This window comes from Lycorma delicatula, chromosome 13, assembly GCF_047948215.1.
Source record: "Lycorma delicatula isolate Av1 chromosome 13, ASM4794821v1, whole genome shotgun sequence".
NCBI lineage: Eukaryota > Metazoa > Arthropoda > Insecta > Hemiptera > Fulgoridae > Lycorma > Lycorma delicatula.
The window spans coordinates 44,840,638-44,868,018 of record NC_134467.1 but is presented as its reverse complement, the minus strand read 5'-3'; the positions used below and the strand labels follow the sequence as shown (position 1 = coordinate 44,868,018).

Below are 27,381 nucleotides of genomic sequence, written 5' to 3'. Positions count from 1 at the left end.
TAATCATTTTAAAAACTAAACGGCCATTATTATTATCAGAGATAATGGCCCGATTTCGTTATTTAATAGTTAAATGTTTGAACTTAAAATATTACACACAATAAAGTAATATTTATGTATTAAAAATTCCGTTTCGTTACCCTATATTTTTTATCGAAGTTGCACTCCTGTCTTTATGAATTCCCGTGCTATTGAAATATATTCCCTGCATCCGGAATGACCCGATTGGCAAGCACAGATTCATGCAATCACCAAGCCTTTGTTCGGAATCTTAGTTATCTTGTCAACCGAACATAAATTCAATTATTTCCAGTAATCTCATCCGATCGCCTGACATACAATCTACCGCTGTTCCTGTTGACATAAACAAATAAATAAATCTATTTTCAACGGTATATAATAATAATACATTATATAGGTCACGTCAGGAATGGGAAAATTATACAATTCCACGGATTAAAAAAAACAAATTGTCCCAGCCTGGATGAATCAAGGGAAACCTGTAGTAAAACACACAATCTATAAAAATAAAACAGTCTTCGTTTTGTGTGTTCCCTAATAACTCAAAAACTACCGAACCGATTTTGCTGAAAATGTCAAAATTTATTATTATTTTTCCCGGGAGTGTTTACATGTCATTATTTAAATTCCCAAAACAATAAAATTGTTAAGGCCACGGCGAGAGTTTGCAGTCAATTGAAAACATCAAAAAATCGAAAATTAAAATTCAACAATTTATTTATAATTTTTCAAAAAATTGTCGGAATCAAAAAGTACAGATATGTATGAAAGGCAAGATAATAATAGTTACATATTTTTCCTACTTCATTTTCTCAAACACAAAAGTATATAAGGTAAGTAAGTATAAAATGCCGAATAGCACAGGCGAAACGAGCCTTCAATCAGAAATATAATTTGTTTACATCAAAAATTAATTTAAACATCAGGAAAAGATTTTTGAAAATATACGTTGGGAATGTCGCTTTGTATGGAAGTGAAACTTGGACGATCGGAGTACCTGAGAAGAAAAGATCAGAAGCTTTTGAAATTTGGTGGTATAAGAAAATATTAAAAATCAGACGGGTAGATAAAGTGACAAATGAAGAGGTGTTGCGGCAAATAGATGAAGAAAGAAGCGTTTGGAAAAATATAGCTAAAAGAAGAGACAGACTTATAGGCTACATATTAAGGCAACCTGGAATAATCGCTTTAATATTGAAGGGACAGGTAGAAGGAAAAAATTGTGCAGGCAGGCAACGTTTGGAATATGTAAAATAAATTGTTAAGGATGTAGGATACAGGGGGTATACCGAAATGAAACGACTAGCACTGAATCGGTAATATTTGAGAACTGCATCAAACCAGTCAAATGACTGAAGAAAAAAAAACGTAAGTTAAAGTTAGAGATAACTTCGTTAGAAATGAATTAATAATTGAAAGAATAATAAAGTTCGTTCAGGAGTTTTCATTGATAATAACTGGTTTACTTTGCTTGTATAAGAAGGGCAAAATGTGTTTGTTAATGTTTTCTCAAATCTATTATTCTATTTCTTTTTAGTTTATTGAATTTCTTTTAATTATTTTCAATAATTATTTCATCTTATATACATTATTTAGTTCGATATAAACTGACGATGATGGTGTAATAATTGAAATGCGCATCTAATATTAGATTTTAGATAAGGCTTTTTTGTAAACTGTTTTTTTAATCTTTAAAGAGTTAATAAAAGTATTTTTAATCTTTAAAGAATTTTTAAAAAAATTCTAAGATTAAAAATTAAGTATTTACCCGCGCAAAAAATAGGTACTATAACTAATTAACATACAAAAATTACTACAAAAGGTTCTCCTCATAAGAAAAAAAAAAAAAATTTAATAAGGTAGACAGCAGACCACAGTTGTAAAAACGTTTTCCACATAATAATTGTATGTTTTACGCAATATATAAGACGGATGAAAAAAGAGTGGTACACTTTTTTTTTTTGTTAAGGCAGACAGTAAGTAATAGGGATGGATGTAGAGGTTATACAACTCTAACGCAAAAGCAGGGTGAATAACACTTCAATATTTCGAGACAGAACTCTCAACGCACTCGGGTTGTTTTTTTAACTCTCACATAAATAAAAAAACGGTATTATAACATCTCTATACAAACCACTTTTTCAGTATAAATAATAAAATAACCAAACATATCTTAATATATATTAAAATATAATAATAATAATAAATTTTAATATTTTATTTAACGTTGCAAATCTTTTATAAATATTTATATTATCAATTTAAATAAAAATATATCCTTCTACATTTAAATGAAATTTGATGGTAAAACTTTAAAAAAAAAATTTTTAATAAAGTTATTTAAAATTTAAATGGCAATTATATAGATATTAATCCTAGTGTTTTTTTTTTTTTTTTTTATTTAAAAACCTATTTTTAATAAATACATTTAAAATTTAAAAGGCTATTAGAAGATCCCAGTATGACTGGTATTTAATTTTTAAAGAATTAAAAAACGAATTTTAATTCTTACGCTAAAAGATCGAATCCGATTTCTCTGCTCGTTTATATTTACAAGAACAAAATTTTACTTTAATTTTAATCTTTCTTTTAATTGCATTTATTTATTAATTTATGAATTATCCACTCTTTTGTCGGGTTGAGTTTTATTTTTGATGTTCTGAGGATACGTTTTCTTGAAGTAGGAAGGTAAATTAAAGTTGTGATTTTAAAAATACTTTTTTACTTTTTTTTCGTTAGGAGAGCAAAATGTAATCTCTATCCAAGCTTTCTCCGATTCTACTTCGTTATTGTTCTCAAAGTTTATACTGGTGTATTTGGTAAATATTTTTTATTAAAATATCTATAAATACTGTAATAAATATACCCTAAACTTATGTAACTTATTGATTTACATTAATATGAAGTAAAATTTCATAATATTTAATTTTTATAAAAAATGGAAAAAACCAATTATCGATGTAAAGTCTAGTAAAACTTTCCCGAACGAACATTTTTATTATTATTATTATTATCCACTCAATTTCTAAAAACGTTATTACCTCTAACTTCTACTAATACAGGTGATTCAGAAGGATAGGACTTTGACAACTCATTCTAGATGCTAAAAATAAGACAAAAGTTCATATAAACATAGGTCCGAAAACGTTTCGTTAGCGAGTTATACAGGGTAAAAGATTTCACCCGAGTTTCAGTTCCTCCGGGTAAATTAAGGCTTTCTGAAATTCTGGGAAGGTCAATTAAGGGGCAAATTCAATTGTTTCTTATGGTTTTTGAGCTGGGAAATCGAAAAAAATAGATCCCAGAACTGTATCTCTCTTAGTTTCTAAGATATCCCGTGTAAAAAATAGGGTCAAAAACACATTTTTTTTACGTTTGACGTACAATAACGTTGTTAAATCGATTTTTACGCGCTGTAAAATGAATACTGGAAGGACAGGTAGAAGGAAAAAATTGTGTAGCCACGTTTGGAATATGTAAAACAAATTGTTAGGGATGTAGGATGTAGAGGGTATACATGAAACGACTGAAATGAAACGACTAGCACTAGATAGGGAATCTTGGAGAGCTGCATCAAACCAGTCAAATGACTGAAGACAAAAAAAAAAATATTCATATTTTTTTTTGTCTTCTAACAAAAAATTACACGTTCTAACAAAATTACACTTCTTAACAGTTTTCTGAAATTTTTACGATAACAACTCGACGTAATACTGCATAAATAACCTGATCAATCTGATCAGCGAAAGGTTATTTATTTAACACATACCGCAATTAACAGACAACAATGAGTATTTAAACAAATTGTAATGAAAAAAATCAGTGTTGCCGACTTGTTTTCTGTAGGTCTAAAATAATTGTACCTACTAGGTACACATCTGTTTTCTTTTTTTGTACCATTTTCTTCTAAGTTTTCGTCGGTTTTGTTGTTAATAAGAGTCGACATGTTTAAAGTTTTATTTGTTTTCTGTTGACATTATTTACATCAATCTTCTTATAATTAAATTCTCTACAATTTATGTTTAAAAAATGTATGATTTATCGCCAATTTAACAACGTTATTGTACGTCAAACATAAAACAATGTATTTTTTGACCCTATTTTTGGCGTTTTACACGGAATATCTTAGAAACTAAGAGAGATACAGTTCTGGGACCTATTTTTTTCGATTTCCCAGCTCAAAACCAAAAGAAACAATTGAATTTTCTCGTTAATTCACCTTCCCAGAATTTCAAAAAGCCTTAATTTACCCGAAGAAACTGAAACTCGGGCGAAATCTTTTACCCTGTATAACTCGCTAACGAGGCGTTTTCGGATCTATGTTTATATGAACTTTTTTCTTATTTTTAGCCTCTAGAATGAGTTGTCAAAGTATTACCTTATCCTCCTGAATCACTCTGTATTTAAAATGTTGGGTAAAGATTTCTTTATCCTACACTACTAAAGGGCATTTGTATGTGCGTCCCCCTTAACCGAGAACATGCTTACATGATCAAACATGCTGCCCGTCAAAGAATGATTTTTTTTCTTAAATGTTTATAAACAATAAGTAAGAAGAAGTAATGCCTGGCAGCTGATGAGCTGTGCGACTGCAGGGAGATCCAGTCAAATGAACACCTGATGTTTCACGACTGACCTGCTCTTAGGGGGGGGGGGGGGGGGGTCAGAGACCAGGCTACCCCGGAACTTTGAGGTCAAGGGAAATATTGGCCGCTCACAACCGGCGAGAGCCGCACTGTCGGACCGTGTAGGAGTTCCTAGATGCGGTTGCTTTGTCCAACCGGGATCCGTAGTTTGCTTAAGGGAAAGACTCTTACCGCATTGCAGTGGGAAGCTAACCTTGAACATGGTTGATCACCAGCCAATTATTATGGTTCTAAGCGCTATAAAATGGTGGACAGGTACTTGCTGGCATTCAGCGATCTAGGCGTGGCAGCGAATCGCTACCTAGACGAAATAAATGTTATTATGAATGTTATATATATTTTTAGTAGTTGACGGGGTGTCTACCCATTTTATTAAATATATGACAAGGGAGCGGTTGGGACACGTAAGCCGGTGGTGTACGGCACCACGCTTAGTCCGCTCACGATGTTAGGTAAGTTCAAGAAGCAATGTTAACGAGCTCTATGTCGCTAAACTATTAAGCTAAGCTCAGTAGCCGTTTGCGGCACAGACATTCGGTCTTATGCTTTAGGGCGACCGAATGCGATGGTGGCGAGAAAAATGCTTACCAAACCAAACAAAAAAAACACCAACAAATAAGAGCAAAAAGAAAGAACATGCTTACATGATTGAACATATACTGCCCGTTAAAAAATAATAATAAATAAATGTTTATAAACAATAAAAAACAATAATAAAATAAATTAATAAATTTTACTACCGTAATTCATTCATTCAATATCGTAGCAGATCTTAAAACACAACTATTTTCGATAAAAATAAATCGATACTGATAATACTATTTATTATCCGTTTAAGATCGTATAATTTTGGATTTTTTTTCGGCCTTGAAGTTACAATTAAACAAAGATATAGGTAAAACACGGGGGTCAAATCAAACGGTAAACAATAAAGGTCAAAAATTAGAAGAATTTTGAATCCTATATATCCTCCTTAGCGATTTATTGATTTTGAACCTAACATCTCTTTTGTTATTGTGTCAACGAAGGTTAGTTTCGTACTGTGATAATTTGTTTCGTAAATTGAATATAATATATAAATTAATTTAATTCATATTTAAGCTTCCAGCTTTCGTATCGAGTGAATTTGCATACGGATTATGGATCTTGATGAAAATGTTGAGAGTGTGCAATCTTTAAAAGATGTCTAAACCGATCTAAACCAAATTTAATTGGAAAGATTTGCTGATATTTTTTCGCTTTTCCTTGATCAATTTTCATCATTCAAAAAAAAAAAACATTTTTACACAAAAGGTAATCAATTTTAGACACCTAATAATCCCATTCCGAGCCGCCGCCCGACCGGAGGGCGTAGCTGCGGAGGCGTGACGTAGGCACGGCCCGCATCAAGTAATTTCTAAAATAAATGATTGGATTGTCACGGGGGGGGGGGCAAATTTGGGTGTAATTTAATTTTAATTATATTTCGTAAGCGATTAAAGATACCTGAATAGAATTTTCACTATAAAGTGAAAATAATTTTAAATACTCTATAATCTAATTATTGTATATTAGCTGACCCGGCAATGCTTCGCCATTACTAGATTTGAGCATATATATATATATATCGATTACATGAACACAATTGAAAGTTTGATAAAACATTAAAAAACTGAACATTACGGAAATTCACAAAATTTTATCTTTCACTTTATCCCTTTCCCCCTTCCTCCTTCACCACTTTTTCTTCTTTTACTTATTTCCTCTTTAGCATATTTCGCTCGTTTTTCATTTTCGATATTTCCTTCTCCCTTTTTCTCTTTTTACTCTTATTCGCTATCTCCCTTTTTCTCTATTTTAATCTTTTCCCGCGCGTAAATCGGTCCATTAGTTTTTTAGTCTATAGCAGACACACATACGAACATTGCTTTATATATATATATATATATATATATATAGAATAAGAAATCCGATAATTAAATCCGATTAAAAATTTAATTATTTAGACCCAAAGATTTACCAACTCGATCATTTTATACGAAACCTACTGATAAAAATCAAATTATTCAAATAATACCTTATAAAACCTAAGCTTCTAGTTCGATAAAATAAATATATGTAATAACATAGATATTTGAAAAGAAAAATAATAGACCTTTTATTGCTAAACCTTTAATATTTATCTTCTATAAATGAATGTTTGTCTGTCTGTATGTCTTTTATGCCTTCCTAAATCGTTCATCCGATAGCGATGAAACTTTGGGAAACGGTTGGACGCATCCCAGAGAAGGTTTCTGAGTTAGTTTGGACCCGCTAGGTGGCGCTGGCGTCGAGATATATCGAAAAATGTTATTTATGGTCCGGTTTTCCTCATATTCAGAATACGTGTTACTTATATGGAAAGAATTTCTCTGCAAAAAATGGATCCGCTAGATGGCGCTGGGGTTGACATATTTAGAAAAATGTTATTTATGGACCGATTTGGTTTGTAATCAGAATATGAATATTAGTTACGTGAAAAGAAATATTTTTGCAAAAACTATATCGGCTAGGTGGGGTCGGTGTCGAGATATTTACGAAACAAACAAATATACAAACAGACTTTTTTATTCTATATATATATATAAAACACATGTTCCTATGTGTGTCCGTTAAAGACCAAAAAACTAATGGACCGATTTACGCGCGGGCAAAAGGGGAAAACAGGAAACTGGGAAAAGGTGTAAAGAGAAAAGTGAAAAACGGGAAACGGTAAAAAGGAAACTGGGTGAGGGGGGACGGAGAAGAGTGAAAGGGGGAAGCAGAATAAGTGAAAGGTAGAATTTGCGAAGTTCAGTTTTTTAAATTTTTTATCAAATTTTCAATTGTGTTCATTTAAACTCTCTCTCTCTCTCTCTCTCTCTCTCTCTATATATATATATATATAGAGAGAGAGAGAGAGAGACTTAATGTATTATTGCTATATATATATATAGAGCATGCCGGGTCTGCTAGTATTTAATAACTTCAATAATAAAAATTACGAATATTTATCTTATGATCATCCATTTACACGATTTATTATGTAAAAATGGATAAATATCTTTTTACTTCCTTGTACGAAGTAAAGGAAGTAGTGTGATCGCGAAAAGTTTCGGTTTTCAGATTTCAACGGAAATATCCATTTTGACCATCCCTAAATCAATTTTGACTAATTTCGGCGTGACGTATGTACATACGTATATATCTCGCATAACTCAAAAACGATTAGCTGTACGATGTTGAAATTTTTTATTTACGACCCATGTAACATGTAGTTGCGCACCTCTCCTTTTGATTGCAATCTACTAGACGAAAAGTGTTCAAAAAAGTCCAAAATAAAAAAAAAATTGGATTTTGGACTTTTACTTAACTGCAGTAATAAGCCCTCATCAAGAGCTTTTCAACGATATTTCATAAACGGTATTTATTTTTATCGGTTCCAGAGTTATAGCCAAATAAAAGTTTAACGAATGAAATGTTTGGATCTTACAAGTGCAAGGTACATCGGTTCGAATCCTTCTTTTTTTTTAACTTTATTTTTTTAATTTAAATACTAGCAGACCCGGTAATACTTCGCTATTGCTAGCTTTGAATGTACGTATATATTAAATGAACGCAATTTTAAATTTTATAAAACATTAAAAAATGAACATTACGGAACATCACAAAATTTAACCTTTCACTTTATCTCTTTTCCCCCTCTGTCCCTATTTCCCTTTTTCTGGGATGTAAATCGGTCCAGCAGTTTTTAGTTTATAGCGGACATACATACGAACATTACCTTTTATATATATATATATATATATATAGAAGAAGAAAGTCTGTTTGTATATTTGTTTGCTTCATAAATATTTCGACACCTGCGTCACCTAGCGGTTATAGTTTTTACAAAAATTTGTCTTTTCACATAACTAATGTATATTCTGAATATTAGCCAAATCGGACCGTAAATACAATTTTTTCGAAATATCTCGACCCCAGCGCTACCTAGCGGGTCCAAACTAATTCAGAAACCTTCGCAGGCGTGCCGACCAGTTTTATTGCGATCGGATGAACGGTATAGCAACGCATACAGCACAAACAGTCATTTGCCGACCGGGTAATGCAGATCGAAATGTAAGCGAAAATCGTTTCTCTTGCCAGTTATGAAGTGCGCGCTGCGCTGCGATTCGATTTTTGTGTGCAAAAGGATTTTCAACTGCTGAAATCATTCGGGGGTTGTGCGTAGCGTATGAACCTACAGTATTGAGTGAAGGAAAAGTTAGACGATGATGTGGAGACTTTAAAAACGGCCGCACAAATTATGCACGACGAAGAGCGGAGTGGCAGGCCCAATTGTTCAACGATTTCGTTGAACATGGGTACCGAAAACTGCGATGTGATCGTCGATTGGTGCTCCGGCTGATGAATTTTCACATGTTGGAAGTACCTTTATCTTCACGATATCAAATTGTGTGCAAGGTGGGTACCGAAAACGCTCACCGACCAAAACAAAGGGAAAAGAATGTGTAGTGGACGAGGACGAGCCATTTTGGACCGCTATCGACAAAAGGAGACGATTTATTTTCCCATATTGTTACGGGCGACGAGACGTGGATATCCTACACCGACGAATAATCGAAACAATAGGCGATGGAGTGGTGACATTCAATTTCCTCAAAACCGAAACATTAAAGCAATCTCCGTACCGGAGTCGAAAAATGTTGGCTACCGTTTTTTTTTGGGAAGAAAAGGGCGTTATTTTCGTTAACTTCCCGGAACACGGATTAACAATTACAGTTGACGTGTACTGCGAAACGCTCACCAAACTGAGACGTGCAATCGACGACGCGGTAAACTGTCGTCCGACGTAATCCTACTTCACGACAACGCGCGTCCTCACACCGCTGCCTTAACCAAGAAGATTTAAGATTTTCGTCGGGAAATTTTTGACCACCCACCATATAGTCCCGAACTTGAACATAGCGACTACTTCCTCTACTAGCATTTGAAAAAGCGGCTTGGTTGGCAACGGTTTGGAAACGACGAGGAACTCAAGACTGCCGCTGTCAACCGGTTTTAATTCCGAGGCGGCGAACTTCTTTGCACAGGGATTATAGAAACCGGTACAGCATTACGAAAAACGGTTATAACTGGTTATGTGGAAAATTGAAGTAGATATGTAGTAAACTAAAACTGCAAGTAAAAACCTTTTCTCACGTATTAATATTTTTTTAATGACCAAACGGCCCTTATTTTATAAATATGCCTCGTGTATATATATATATATATACGAGGTGTGTGAGAAAAGTAATGAGATTGGTAACACTGCGAGCGATCTGGCACCGCTGTCTACCTGTCTATGCTAGACCGGTTTGTTCATCCGTTCCACATGCTCAGTATGAATTTCAACTCATTATTCAGCCAACACATTATTTTTGACAGCGCCATCAGTGAAATTGTGTGATACGATGCTCCAATCGGAATTTGGTGCGACGTTGTGCGATCAAGTTTTGTGTTAAACTTGGGGAATCCGCGAGTGTGACCTATGAAAAGTTGAAAGAGGCCTATGGGGAACATTACTTACCAAGAGCACAAGTTTTCCGCTGGCACAAATCATTTTTGGAAGGTCGAGAACAGGTTGAAGATCAGCCTCGCTCAGGGAGACCTTCAACTTCAAAATCTGATGAAAACGTTGAGCGCGTGAGGGTTCTTGTGAGATCAGACCGTCGTTTAACAATAAGGATGATGAGTGAACGGTTAAATTTAAACGCTTTCACCGTACATCAAATTTTGACAGACGATTGGGACATGCGAAAGGTTTGTGCGAAATTGGTGCCGAAAAACCTCACAACGGATCAGAAGGACGGTCGAAGAAACGTGTGTGATGATCATCTTGGGAGGATTGACAATGACCAAGAATTCTTCAATCGTGTGATCAGAGGCGATGAATCCTGGATATTTGAGTACGATCCTGAAATAAAGCGACAAAGCGAAGAGTGGCACAGTCCGTCATCTCCTCCACCGAAAAATGTCGAATGAGCAAATCAAAGATCAAAACCGTACCGATTTGCTTTTCTGACAGTAGGGGTATCGTGCATAAAGAATTGTTTCTCGAGGACAGACAGTCAACCAAGTGTTTTACAAAGGTGTCCTTGAAAGGCTCAAGAAAAGAGTGATTCGCGTGAGACCAGACGTTGCAGACAAGTGCATGCTTCATCATGAGAATGCCCCGTTTCACACGGCCATTTTCATCAGGGATATTTTGACCTCAAAACGCACTCCTACGGTTCCTTAACCTCCTATTCACCTGATTTGAGTCCTTGTGACTTTTTCCTTTCCCGAAATAGAAACGTGTCTTAAAAGGACGTCATTTTGAAACGCTGGAGAACATTCAAAAAAGTGTGACCGACAGGTTAAAAGTCCTACCGGTTGAAACCTTCCAGCGCTGCTACCAGGAGTGGGAACGACTCTGCCGGTGTATAGCTGCACAAGGGAACTACTTTGAAGGGGATAATATTGTTATTTGAAAAAAAATAAAAACTATGGTAAGTAAAAAGTCATTACTTTTCTCACTCACCTCGTATATATATATATATATATATATATATATATATATATATATTACATTATATTTTTAATAAGTATAAACTACTTAATCGATTCGATTTCTTTTTAAAAAATCTACAAATTGAATAAAAATGTATATTTTTCAGCATCGATCATATTTACAAAAAAGACAATTCATAAACATTTCTGAAAATCGGTTCAGCAGTACTTAAATAATATTTAGTTAATACATTTCTTAATGTTTTATTTATTTTTGTTACAGAACTTTCTGATAAGGAAAGGGTATTATTAGTCTGTATTACATTAATGATACCAATGGTTTGTGCAGTGGCCATAGCTTTCGCAATAAGGTATTTATTTATTCATTTATTTTAATTATTATACATTTATTATTTCTATAAATTATTCATGTTATGCCTTAATTCGTTTCACCATAAGAATAAAACGTTAAAGTTAGCCTTATTTTAGAGCGGCAGTAGTAAATTGTATAAGTTTTTTTTGGGAGTGAAGGAAAGATTTGGATTTGATAGATAATTACACAATTAGAAGAAACTAATAGAGTATGAAAATGAATATTATGGAAGCTAAAGTAATAACAATAAAAGGTAATAAACTGATGAATATCTTAATAACAGAAAGTACTTAAGAACCGTGGTAAAAAAGAACCGTTTTATTTTGTTTTGTTGATTGTTTAAAAGTGTGGTTTTAAGGTTCCTCTTTAATATATTTTTTTTTTAAATTTGATTTTTGTTTTAAAATTTGGCTTTAAATTTATAACGCACGTAAATTTTTGTTAGGTTAAATATCCTTAATGGTTAATTTTTATTTTCAGTGTTAAGGTTTTTTAATTTAAGTTAATGTAAGATTTTTGAAAGTGTATGTTTGGAGTGCCGCTTTATATGGAAGTGAAACTTGGACAATCGGAGTATCGGAGAAGAAAAGATTAGAAGCTTTTGAAATGGGGTGCTATAGGAGAATGTTAAAAATCAGATGGGTGGATAAAGTGACAAATGAAGAGGTATTGCAGCGAATAGATGAAGAAAGTAGCATTTGGAAAAATATAGTTAAAAGAAGAGACAGACTTATAGGCCACATACTAAGGCATCCTGGAATAGTCGCTTTAATATTGGAAGGACAGGTAGAAGGGAAAAATTGTGTAGGCAGGCCACATTTGGTTATTCCTATGAAGAACCATACATTATTACAGGACAAATCGTGGTAAAAAAAAGAAAGGTTGGAGATATTTGAAATGAAGACATGACGAAGAACAGACAAACATACACAGAGAAATTAAATAATGAGAAAAGAAAACAAAATAAAACCGATCCAGAATAGGCGATAAATAGAAAAAATTATGAGAAGAAAATGATCGATAAAAGAGTGCTAGAAAAGGATAAATATAAAATCAAAAATAAGAGAAACCAATTACGAATGATCTAAAAGGTAACGGGAATACTATGAGGAACTTAAAGGTATATCTGAGAACGAAAAAAAAAGTATTTGATAGGTGCAAAGGACCTGCCTAACAGCAGATACAGCCATATAATGTTAGTATTCAATTTATTCCTCAATTAAGTAAAAATAATGTCACTTGATTAGTGTACTTTGTTGTCAAAATACTTTAAAAAAAACCTAAATAAAAGTACACTTTTCGCTTTCCTGTCTAGCGTTATAGCTGAGCTACAGCTTTAGAAGGAAAAGTATTGTATTCGGCCCAATTTGGGCCGTTTTGACATTTTGTTACCTAACAAACCCAAAAAAAAACCGGATGCAAACGTTTGTGTATACACGTGTGTTTTCACACTTTATATCTCCAGAATTAGTTGACCCATTTTGACCAAACTGTAAGATTACTTCTATATAGAGGCATTGATGCCATTAAATTTCAAACTTAAAAAGTGAAGGGGTTGAGGCTGTACAGCAAAGTCAAGTTCAGTATCACAAGATTTCATGTAATTAACATTTGTAGATTAAAAAATATTTTCAAAAAAAATCTCTGTAAAATCACACCCCACCCCAAAAATGCTCTAAATAAACTAGCGGTTAAGCGGGTATAGTGTATCATTAGTACCTCTTCTCACCATAAGGAGCACTAGTGTGGCACTGACGTACAGCTGCTGTAGTCATTTATCTTTTTCAGTTTAGCCTCTGGAACTACCGTAAGGTATTTACTTCAGAGGTAAGTTACTTCAAAGTGTAAAGAAGTATTTATAGTGGTCACTCGTACCACCACACCAGCACAAATGAAATAGTATGCGCGCACGCTTTAGTTAGAATGACTGAATTAAATAAAAATAAAAATATTATACTTATATAAAATGATAAATATTTTAAATAGTGTGTGTAAGCCGTGCATCAAAAAAAAACTGCGTGATGGGACGGGAAAGTCCTACAACTGTGTAGTTGGCTTTTTAATTATTTTTTAACAAATATGGATCTACACCTGAGCTGTATAAAAGAATACTTTTTAATAATTACATAAATTTTTTCTCATGGTCTTCACACAGATTAAATATTTTTGAATCGACGGTTTTTTCATTTATTAATCCTTTCTTGTCAAGTAATAGGTTTTTTGAACAGAATATTTAAGTCATAATGACTTAAATAGGCGTTTTAAAGAGTTAATATAGCCAATAAATTATTCAGTTATTATATTAGGTAAGCAACTTAAACCGCTCATCCGCTGAAAGAGACTACGACCAACTACAAAATCATACGAGTGCATTCTTAATAGCACGTCTGTTCCCAATGTAGAGAATATAACAGAATCACGACAATTGCAAGTGACCTAGAGCAGCCGACTACATGCAACAACCGACTACAAGCAAGAAGCATAGATACCCTCGGACTGGGATTTGCCTCTCATAATCAACAGTACGCTACGCTTCGTTCAACTTGTTTTCCGATTAGATAATAACTTTTTCTTCTCACCAGAATCAAAACAACAATCCGTGGAATGGAAACACTCAACATTTCCCGAGAAAGTGAAGTTCAAACAAATAATATCAATCGAGAAAAACATATGTACTATATTTTGGGATACATTTTGCTCGCTGAATTTTTTACTCGAGATGAAACAATAAATGAGAAAACATACACTATGACCTTGAATAAACTGCACGTCTGCAATTCAAAACAAAAGTAAGGGAATCGTGCTGCTTCACGACAATGCTTGGCCGCACACGACACATTCTGTCATTTGGCCGGGAACAAATTGATCACCCACCATATAATCGTGACCTAGCACCCAGTGACTACCACTTGTTCCTGCATTTAAAACAGCACCTCGGTCAACGCTACTATCTTCTTAAGCACAAGATTTTTATGAAGCTAGAGTGTAAAAAACTGATCATCCGATAAAAGTTCCATAATGTAGGCAGAAATTAAGTAAAACTGTACATTAAAATCGAGATTTTCAGGTGAATATAATTTTTTCTTTAAATTTGCTTATTTTTTTATATAAAAATGATACTTACTTAAACATGATGCCAGCCTCATAACTTTACGATTCTCTGAGATTACCCAAGATAATAATATTTTACTGAATCTACCTACTAATTTATATATAAAAGTCTCAAAAACAAATTGGCCAATAGGAATATCACATTTCCACACCCGATAATAAAAACATTTTACAACAGAAATTGAAAATAATACACATTTTATTACAAATAAAAGACGCATAAATATAAATAATAAAATGCATACAACATGAAAGCGAAAACAATATTTATAAATATATATTTCTTTTTTTTATAATACATCAAAACTTTGACGTTAGAAAATGTAAGCTTTATATTACTACTACACAAAAAAAAGCTTAAAAAGAAATGTCAGTTTACAAAAGGAAGTTATAATGTAAGACCATTTAGGGAAAACTAAACTAAACAAACTGTAAAAAATAATCTCCCGCTAGACAAGACAAGTGTTGAATATTTAATACACATATAAAACAAGGAACTACAAAGTGTAACACGATCCGAACGCTATCTATCGTGCGGTATAGTAACCAACAAGCAACATGTAGTCTATCAAGTAATATAGTCTAAACTTACTGTGAAAAGTAAACAGTATAAAACAGACTATGTAAACTAACTTAAAAAGCTGTTTTATGAGATAAATTTATACATAAGGGTTAAAGTTAGGGACACACACACACACATATATAATAGCAGACATTCGTTATTTATTTGATATTTTATATTTATATACTACATTCTTGTAGTTTTTTTTAATATTAATAAATAAGAACTTGGTTTTTGATAAGTTTTTATCTTTGACAATCAATAATGTTAACAACTTTAAAATATAAAGTTTTGAAATGACAAAATCAATTTATAATAAAAAGTTTTTAAAAAACATTCTGTTATTTTTGCAATCCTTATCAGTGACTCACTGCTACTATTACACACTAGCATTAAATCATGTTTTTAATGATAATTTTTTTATTATTATCACTATTGGAGCATGCCCAACTGAGACTTACCCAAGTGATGCACAGGGTCCAGCGCTAAATGACCACAGGTTTTTCTCTAACCCTCAGCAAGACGAAGATCGTAGCTCTAACGAAAAAGCATATTGACACCCTCCAATTCTTGCGGGTCAGAGATGAAGTCGATACAAGCCGACTGCGATTTACGTCGGTATGACTAACCAGAAAGTTAGTTTTCCTGAGTAGCTACGGAAAGTTGCCGACAAAGCCACAAGAGCCATAACCGCTCTCAGCTGGCTTATGGCGAATATCAACGGACTGAAGGCCAGCAGACTGTGACTGTTGATGTCCATGATGCATAACATGTTGTTATACAAGGTGAAAGTATGAATCCAGACGCTAAGATATGAGAGAAACCAGAAGTGGCTCACGCATGTCCAACGCACTGCTGCCTTCGAGTCGCTTCCATGTACCGGAAGGTTTCCGAATCTGCAGTTCTGGTGGTCGCCGGTTTCATATTCATTTCTCTTTTGTCAAAGCAGCACTGGACGGCCTATCAGATGTGGCGGGCAGGCGAAGATAGGGAGACCATCGCCAAGAAAGAACATTTCTCACCTGGCGCAAGATGATGTACCGCAAGGCTCATCCCTCAGGTCTGACCGTGGACACAACGGCGGCATGGAGAGGTGGTGTATTATGTGACCCAGTTTCTACCGGCTTACGAGTACTTCCACCTTATCTCCATCCCATAGGGAAAGCACCATTACCTGACTGTCACTATTGTCTCGGTGTACGGTACAACACTGAGCACACCTTTTTCGCATTTTCTCGGTAGGCAGCAGATCGAGGGACCCTAGAGGCGAATCACAGAGCGCTGGCGTCCCTACGATGTGGTTGCAGTACGTTCCGGGATCTGAGCAGTTGGGAGAGGGTGGTCTGATTCATCGCAGCCATCCTCAGGGCAGAGAAGGTCGACGTGGATCACCCTAAACCATTTGAAAACTAGGTGGCCACCTTCTCAGGCCTAAATAGGAAGATTCGACCTGAAGGAATGTGTAAAACAGCTTTGGACCAAGTCTTGGTAGAAAGGGAGTGGTTTTGTAAGACCGCCAGCGGGAAGCTGGCACTCCATTCATAAACTGCATTTCCACGTCACTCCTACAAAAAAAGAAGAAAATTATTATTATTGTGGGTATTCCAGTAATCCTATGCAAAAATAGACACAATTTTTTGGGAAAGATTTTCTTTATTTCCAAATAAGATCTCCTTTCAAGTGTATATACTTAATCCAACGATGCTTTGAAGTTTTTTGATCACATCCTTAAAGTAGGATTTCTCTAAGTCTCTTCAATAAAGGCAGATTTTTCACCAATAACTTCATTTTTTCGTAAGAATGTTGAAGCTGTTAATGAAAATTTTTGTGCAGATCTAAAGATATTTTACAGAATACAAAAAATTGAGGTTGTTTACTGGCTTTTCAAAGAAAAGTATAATATTACTTTTGGTCACATGGTGGTAATAGGAAGTGAAAATGAATTTTCTTTACATTTTGAGATTTGAAGAGTATGTAAATACCATCACTTAAAACTTAATGTAATTTCCTTTTATATATATATATATATAATTATATTATCTGCTATTATATATATATATATATATATATATATATATATAATTTTTTTTTTTTTAATGAAAATTCAACGTTTTAAAACATTGTTACCACTGTGTTAACTGCTCTTAATTGATATTGTAAAGAAAAACACCAAACACAGTAATATAAACCATTTAATAAACTTCCAAAACTTAACTTTCACAATTATGATGCATTGTCAGTTGGTGATTAATATTATAATTATATGAAAAATTATTAAATAAATAGATAAATAAAAATGTTAAGTGAAGAAGCACAAAATCAGCTGTTAATGTAAATTATATAATGTAATTATTTGTTGTGAATGTTGTTACCAACTGCTATAATTTACTTTAAGTAAATCATAATTTTCATAGTTGTCGATTGATCATTTTATTTTTTTCTTTCAATCTATAAATGTGGTATTTTACTAGGATGTTCATCTTTTTATTGACGTTGCAAATCTCTAAAATTTCTAAATTATTTTTGTAATCTGTAATAGTGTGTTTATTTTGAGCAGATAAACTACAACTAACCCTAGTGGTGAACACGTCTTTGCACATCAGCTGATTTCAAAGTCAACAGTTCTAAGATTCAAATCCTAGTAAAGGCAGCTACTTTTATATAGATTTGTATACTAGATCGTGGATACTGGTGGTTGGGTTTCAATTAACCATACATCTCAGAAATGGTCAACCTGAGACTGTTCAAGACTACGCTTCATTTACATTCATAGATTTCATCCTCTGAAGTAAAACCTTACAGTGGTTCTGTAGGCTAAACAGAAAAAGAAAGTAAAGGATAAACTACAACATAATTCTTATACTTCTTCACATAAAATTTTTATTTAATAATTTTTCATATAATTACTAGCAGACCCGGTAATGCTTTGCTATTGCTAGATTTGAGTATATATAGATTAAATGAACACAATTGAAAGTTTGATAAAACATTAAAAAACTGAACATTACAGAATTTCACAAAATTTAACCTTTCACTTTTACCCTATTTCCATTTTTCCCTTTTCACCAGAAATGAATTGTATAACTTGACTGTGAAACCGAGAAAAGTTATATAATTCATACTGTCTTTTTTTAAAATCATCTCATAGAAACAAGACATTAACTTCTGCATGAAAATTTATTTATTTATACAACAACAGACCTGATAACAACTACAATTGGATGGTAATGTATTATGCGCTAAGGGAAGAAACTCGTGCCTGACTGTGAGAGGGGAGATTCGAACCTGGGGCCTCCAGATAAAAGACAGAGACATTACCACTCGGCCACACAAATCAGAATATACACAAAAGCTGAAAATTCTATCACTTTAAATGATATGACATTAACATACCGACGGAATTTGAGAAAAAAAAACATAATATATTATTTAATTGCATACTTGAATTGTTTCCTAACCTTTTACGACAAGTACCATTAAAAACACTACCGTAGAAGCTGTTGCTAATTAGCTCCAAAAAAGATTCTTTTTTTTTGTAAACAAACGTTTCCCTATTTTGAAAGTGAATACATTATAATAATAATTTTTAAGTGTTATAATATTTTATAATGTTGTTAGTTGCACAAATAAAAAAATAAATTGCATAAATAAAAATTTGAAGATAACCAAAAACCTTTTTAATTTTTTATTTCTTTTCTAATGAAACAAAAGCTGACAACACAGTTATAGGACTTTCCCATTACGGCGCTAAAGCCATGTGCCAGGAAAGTCCTACAACTGTAGATAGTTTCTGATGCACGGCTTACACTCACAACTTGATTGAAGATATTTATCGCTTTATTTAAATACAACATTTTTTCATTTATTTAATTCAATGATTCCAACTAAAGCTTGTGCTCATAACAAATTTAATTCGCACAGGTGTGGTGGTATACTAGCGGCGACAGTCGACACTGACTAAACTAATGAAATTTTACAACTAACAAAGAACACATTTTGCATGTATGGTCAGCAGACTGGTGTAGCCTCGAGGCTTAACACACCAGGTACTGAGTCAACTAGGCAGACGAATGCCTGTGCAGACATTTTTATCAGTATATTTGCACAATTTACTTTTGCCGTCTATATGGCCTCTTCCAATCATGACCGTAACTATCAACCACCAATTTTTTTTTTTTAATACAACAATTTCATACAAAAACTCTTCCTATATCTAACTTCAATTAGACTATGCGCTTAAATCATTTGATCGACTCTTTAAACACCAAAAATACTATCATACCAAGAAAACATGATGATCACAATAACAATTTTGTTCTACAATTCAATTACTCAAAGTCCTCTTGATTTACTTAAGAATCAAAAAAAAAGATTCAAAAATTTAATAAGCCTGTAATGAAATCATACCCTATTTCTTTGTTCTAGTCAGTGTTTGATAGCGAGGTGAATGCCTACACACTCCCACACCACAGCTCCATCACAGAGTTCTCCACACATCATAACAGCAAATATCTCAGCTAACTGGGACTCAATGCCAAAACATTTATCTTGGCGAAGTAAAACAGGAGCCATGAAATCTGGATAGATCACCCTTGATCAATTGTAGCCAAAATTAAATAACATCAAAGCCCCATATACAAAAATCATATTGACAAATTTCATCAAAATCGGTCATCTGGTCAGGAGATATCAAGCAAACAGGCTACATATATATCCTTACAGAATTTGTCAGTGCTAAAATTGTTTTTTTTTCTTTTAATATAAGGAGTCACGAAACTACATCAAAAAAAAATTTGATGTGCAAAATGTTACTTGATTTGCATACTTTCCTTTTACAATATATTTGGATGATTCAAAAAGGACTTCACAACTTTAAAACCATATAAAAATTTATTGAGATAACTTTGATTCCACTGAGATCTCATTTCATAGAAAAATACATCACATCAAGTTTTGATTTGTTCATCATTACCGAATTCAGCCACCAGCACAGTCACCAGTGTTATTAAAAACAAATACAATTATTGGTGCAAAATGTGCTTTCTGTGTTTTAATTTCATGATTTGCAGTCAGCAACTGCAATTTAACGTAATTTTTGTAGAGAGGACAGTAGGGAGCCTCCTAGTAGGCATAAAATTTACTTTTGGCACAGAGTTGAGACAGATTGTTCTTCTTCCAGACAGAACAACCTGTTCTTCTTCCAGGACGCAACCGTAAATGTTATTGTTTATCTGGTTGCGTTTGAAAATATTCTATTTCCTAAGTTCAGTATCCAAATGACCTAACTTGTTTCCTAAGTCCAATGACCAAGATGGATGCCATTACTATCAGCAAGATGGGGCACCACCTCACTATCACCTAGAAGTCCAAGATTTTCTTCATACTAGATTTCCAGGTCGGAGGGTCAGTCGTGAAGATCCATTGCATAGCAACCTTGCTCCTCAGATTTGATCCCACTAGATTTTTTCTTGTGGGGTTTCATTAAAGATCGGGTTTATATACCACCTTTGCCTACTGATCTTGTTGAGCTAAGACTTTGCATTAACATCGCAGCTGTAGAGGTAATGTCCGACTTGCTAGCTACAATCTGGAATGAAATCGATTTCAGGTGAGATATATGTTACATTACAAATGGAAGCCATATCAAACAAAAGTGAATGTTGGGTGAAAATCTTGATGTGTTTTTCTATGAAATGAGACCTCAAGCGAATTTGTAAGTTATCTCAATAAATTTTTACACGTTTTTAAATTTGTGAAGTTCTTTTTGAATTACTTGTTACTACATGGGTGAAGAAATAAAAATTATTTTTTTTTATATTTTAAATATATACAATTTTTTGTTAAATATTGTTTTTAAATGTTTTTGTTTCAGAAAAATAATAAAAAATAGAGAAACAAATGAAGGATATTTAGATTTAAATTTTTCAATATGTAAGAAAAAACGAATGGACACAAGCAAATCGAATCACGCTTTACAGCCTGAAGAGGTAAGTTTGTGTACAATTAATTTAAAATAGACATAAATTAAATTCTTTATGGCTACAGTTCTGACTGCATAATAAATAGTTTTATAATATGATGGAAATATATCAATTATATTTGTAATATACATTTTTTCCCGACTAATTCGTAAAAATGTATCGTACTTCTTACCAAAGAAAAAACTGTTAACTACCCTATCTGTACAAAGAAAGCCACCATAAAACTGTATAGACTTTATGTAGCAGCTGACAACAGCATTAGGTATATACAATCAAACAACTATATTAATTTTGTTTTTTAATCAAAATCGTTCAAGATAATGTGACAGTCACAAAAAAAATGGTATAACTATCTTTAAGAACATTAACATTCCACGGCACACTTATATATTTTTATACTACCTGAGCAGTGCTTCAGCCATAAAGTTTATTGTGCAGCCATCAGACAGGAAGTAGATTTCCTGGACATATCCTCAAACAGTTATCATCCAGCAGAACACACCAAGGATGTACTTCTTCTACCACATAACTAATAAACAAATTTACATTGATCTGTTATAAATTGAAGTAGAGATCGGCAAAATAAAATTAGAAAAGCAGTTCAAGAATAAGTCTTCCTAAAGGAACATATTTACCAATCCTGAGAATACTCTTGTTACATGGAACCATCCATGGAACTGAGTATGTACTATTTGCCCATACATGCCACCAGAGGTTTATACCAGGTTTACTTGGAAATGCAAGCTATGTGCTCTTTTAAACTGTATTATTCATTGAACTAAATTTTTATTATAATCGGGTGCCATTTTGAAACAATTGTTAAATCTGTTCAAACTTAAAACCTTAACTAAAAGACCTTTCAAACTTTTGCCTTCTTCTACAGACATTCCTTTACTCCATTTACCCACTGGTTACTGGTCCTTGGCTACGTTCCATTTTCATCTCCTACATCCTTTAAAGTAAAATCCTTTCTTCTACACTCTTTACACACCACATCATCTCATCCTTTATTTCTCTTTTTACTTAGAAGAGTTTTCCCTCTTAACCACACCTTTGGCCATGTTATTCATACACTACTCCCTAGAAACTTCATTTCAAGATCCTAAATTCTGCTGAAATTATAAAGCATCACAAAATACAAAATTAAAAAAATACAAGAACTTTAAGTGTATATTATACAAACAAATAAAAAATTATTATAATAAATATATTTATTTATTTAAATAGTGATAACAGGCTGACCGACCAATAAAAGTTACTGTGATATATAATAATTAATTTTTTAGGTAATGAAAATTGCTATGTCTGATTGGGTTTTGAACCCAGAACCTCCTGATGAAAGGTAGAGATGGTACCACTTTAACATGGAGATCACCATTAATGAAACAACACAGAATTAAATATACAAAGATACTACATAAAAAAAACTTAAACTTACATGTACATTTAATAGAGGTTATTAACCATATATTAAATAAGTGCAGGGTATAGAAGACAAAAGTAGGGCATATTAAGAAAAATCAGTTTTTTAAAATTACCATTAATTAAAAATTCAATAAAAGAATATTGTGTTTTATTAAAAAAAAAGTATTTTAATTCTATTTTAAATAAACCACAGGGAAAATTTATTAAATGTATTAGAAACCGATAAAAAAATTAAAAAGGTAAGCCCTTTGTTGTGTGCTAAAATATATTGTGCAGAGTTATACAAAAATATTCTGTTATCCAGTTTAATACAGATAGATTATTTTTAAAGAATAAGTGATTATTCTTTATAGCAACATCCTAAGGAAGACTCCCACTTTGTGAAGATTCCGGTTGCCGGATAACCCCTTCTGTTCCTAGCCCTAATAAGCTTTACCTGAAGTTATCTTATGACCCTCAGACACCGATTACATATCAGTCATTAGATAGACCTCTGTAAGGATGCCATTGATACAAATACCTCGGTAGACATTTTCATCAATAATTTTAGCTCAGCTTTTGTCTCCACTATAGGTTTCTTAAGACATCTTCACTCTTCTGTCCTATTACGTAGCCCTCAAAATTATTTGACCAAATACATGGAAGCATGATCCCCATGCCTCATCTAACACTGAAAAAGACTAATCACAATTAAACAAACTTTAACATGCTAGACTGTAATAATCAACTTTTAATTAATTTGAGTTTATATATTGCAGGACTTTTTCTCATGCCACAGAAAATCATTGATTGCAACAACAATAATTTTTGACCTGCTGCCACCCGAGTACTTTTAAAAAAAAATATAGAAACAAACAAAGTGAGAACTCCTGCCCACAAACATTCAATCGTTTCAAGGAAATTCCACGAACTTTAACTAACTAAACTTTCGATCTGGTCTGCTCTTGGAAGCGACGTCAGTGTCTAAACTTAAACATTAAGTACAACCTGTTTTAGGGCTTGATACCAAAAATCTTGGCGAAGTAAACACCTAAGCAAATCTCTAGCTACCTAGACTTAACTACTGGAACATCAAATCCCTTTAATAACTTTCTGCAAGGTCAGAAACCTTAGGAAGCCAGCAACTATGCTCAATTCTCTGAGGTTTTCAATTTTTTCTGAAATCCAGAAAAGAATTTATCCTCTCAAATTCTCTGAAAATCCTAGTACTTTCAGCTTGATTTTTGGGGAAAACATAAAGGGCATGGTCATCAACTCTAAAGAACTGCATATATACATTAAACAAAAACACACGGAGAACATTTTTAATATTCTAAATATTAGTTTTAATATTTACGAGTATCAATAATTTTAAAATTCTTTTTATCTAGTAAACTCATTCAGACATCTTGTAAGAGAATACAAGGTTAGAATACATGAAAATAATTAAAGATGTAGGATTAAGAGATGACATACTTGATAAAGAAAGCAGCATGAAATAGAAGGATTAAAAAAGCGCATCAAACCAGTCAAACAATCAGATTAACAACAATAAAAAATGAATAATCTTCAATAATTAATAATTCATCTTCGAATTTGTTGTTTATTTTATATAATTATTTTTATTTTAAGTTACATATTTCTTTCTTTTTTTTTTCATTAATTTTTACAGGTGAAAACTAGTGACACACAATTTTCAGAGATTCCATCGGTAGAAGAATTAGATGACGTGGTAACCTACAGCGGTGGTGGTAGGGGAAGTAGTGCATTAAGCGCAACCAATTCTCATCATTCTGGTGATCATACTAGTAAATCAACAGCGACTGCCAACGGTAGCATAATTACAATGACTATGAAAAATAACCATCTGATTGTCGAAACTGAAGAACCAGAAACTAGTTTAGTAAGTTAAAACATTTAAAAAATAATCCTCTCTATGTGTTTATCTTAATCGATGTATCTCTTTGTGTTGATGAGAATTAAATCAATGAGGTTAATAAGTAACATTAATAAATTTTTTTGTTTTACACGATGAGATTCTGGGTAATTCAATAAATTATCTGATCTACACTGATAGGTTGACCATCCCTTCTCCTCAACATTGATCTCTTATTCCCAATCATTACAATTGTTCAGGGTTTATCCCCTCTACCAGTTATTTCTCCATATAGAGAATGCCATAGACCTAAAGGGCCGGTGGATTCTTGAAAACTAATACGGTGAGCTGCTTGTAGATCGACTCAGGGACTCTACTGTCTGGTATTTGCATAATAAACCTAACGGCTGAAGCACCTATCATGTAAAGCCAGTTCTCCTAATCAAAAAGGAAAAAGTATAGCCGGCTCGGTTTAATAAGAGAATTGAAGAAGATTCTTTGTTGATATATAAGGAATTTTTGATAAGTCTATGCAAAATCAAGAGATGGCCCTTGCAGTTAGTTTTTGAGGACATTTTTAGTTTCCTACTTCCCTGCAAGGAGCATATAAAAACATTCACAATTCTGATGTTATCAGTCATTTGAATCAATCAGATATTATTTATGGAAAATGGAAAAAAGCGAATTTTGTATGGTGATCAAACATTACTTTTTTCAAAAGATAAAATTACATCGGTTAAATATAATAAACAGTGAATTATCTATATTGATTAGAATAGTTTACTTATAAACCGGCCAGTTTTTAATTTTCAAAATGGTCATTATATGAGCACAAACAACACTCCAGACGGCTAGCTAGTTGAGGTTATAAGTAACAAAAATTACAATTTTTTGCAAAGAACACTGAAAAAATCTACACGATATGGTGACTGAAGATATTTGAGATCATTAAGATGACTGGCGTCTCAAACAAATGAGTGCGACATATTTTTGATATTTTCATATGCACAAACTGTCCCAAGATGGATACCAAATTTGCTAACAATCAAAAGTACGAACAAGTAAACCTTTCTAAGCACGGTTTACGATGTTTCAATGTAATCCAACAGAGATATTTATCATGTTTTATAATAGTTGATTGAAATTCTCATATTTATTTATGAAGATTTTGATCAACTATTCCTCAATTTTACTACCGACCTGAAATCGAGGAAATTGTCAAAACATAGAGTTGCAGTCAGGACACTTGCTTTAAAGAAGGCAAAAAGATGTATCAACAACAGAAAACAGATAAGGGGTTCATCATCACAAACGATCTGATTTCAAAGTCAAGAGTTGTAAGGTTCAAATTCTACTGAAGGCAGTTACTTTTAAACAGACTTGAATACCAGATCGTGGATACCACTGTTCTTTGGTGGTTGGGTTTCAATTAACCACACATCTCAGGAATGGTCGAACTGAGACTGTACAAGACTACACTTCATTTACAATCATACATATCATCCTCATTCATCCTCTGAAGTAATTCTTAACGCGGTTCCAGAGGCCAAACAGAAAAAGAAAAAAGATAAGGGGTTTAAGTAAATTGTTAAAAATATTTTATATTGCAATTTGATTCAGTTTTTCTTTACAAAAGGTTATATTTTAAATTGGTCTTTATTGTTGACCGTCCTGAATAAAAACAAAAGTTATTATTTATTATAAAAACTGCATTTTTTTCCATACTACTTATGATATTTATTAAAATTAATTTAAAATATTTTAGCACTTATTGCCTTTTCCTTTGTCTGTTTTTCTTTTTCTTGCTTTACTTTGGTACTTTTGTTCTCATCTGAAATGTTTTCAAGTATGTATTTTAGGACATAATGCCTGTCTTTACCATACAGACACTTCTAGGCTTACTGTGTAACCACCAGACAGAAACCAGTCTACTGGCAGTCCTCTTTATCAAGGATGTGTTGGAAGTTCAGATCTGACATCTTTGAAGAATGCGATTATTGGTTCAAATTTGCCCTACTGAAAATCCAGAAAAACATATTTTTTGTCCCCACTTCTTTATGGAGTTTTGAATAAACCAAAAAATATCTAAGCTATATAAGAGACATTAAATTATGTCAAAACATTTATGTAATATTTGATTAAAACTTTCAAATACAAAAACCATAAGGAACATCCATACCTCTCTGCCGCCTTGCCTGATTATAACCAAATGAAATGGTATCAATGCCTTGTATACAAAAATTTTCATGCAAAATGTAATCCAAATCGATTGGTCCAGTCTAGAAATATCAACAGGCTAACATACATTCTCCTGGAATTTTTCAATGCTAAAATTATGTCGTTTTGGTAAGAAGTGTCATGAAAGATCAGAATCTGCAAATACTCCTACCTGTAAAATTTGACTTGATTAGCATATTTTCCTTTATACACTACACTATATAAACTATATACTCAGGAAAGTAAAAATTTATATTTTTTACAAATAATACAATAAAAGAAATAAAGAGTATTATTACATGATTATAAAATGTTAAAATAAATACAAGATAATGCGTTCAAAGATAGATTATAAAGAGAATATTTTGTTTAAGTTAGTAGGTTTGTAAGTTAGTAGTTAGTAGTTTAGTTTAGTTGAAGGGATTATAGATACTATCATGAAGGCTACACTGTAAATAAATAAAACTGATACTATAATTAAATTACATGGAAGAACTTAACAATAATAATGCGGTTTAAATTTGTAATTTTTTTTTGTTTCATGACATGTAATGGTTTTTAAAATTGAGTGTTATTTGGTAAACACAGTATCTCTCAAAACTGAATTATTCATTGGAAGAATACAGAATAAATCAATTCATTATAAAAATACATTTCTATTT

General features: G+C 32.7%; 1 long non-coding RNA gene across 1 annotated transcript; it reads right to left on the bottom strand.

Annotated features, from left to right (window-relative positions):
* Positions 1 to 14,926: 14,926 nt before the first annotated feature.
* On the bottom strand, positions 14,927 to 26,874 carry LOC142333776 (uncharacterized). The gene is made up of 3 exons (XR_012758686.1): positions 26,682 to 26,874; positions 21,625 to 21,751; positions 14,927 to 16,806 (listed from the first exon to the last, which is right to left on the bottom strand). It is a non-coding gene; the product is annotated as an uncharacterized LOC142333776 (long non-coding RNA).
* Positions 26,875 to 27,381: the final 507 nt, after the last annotated feature.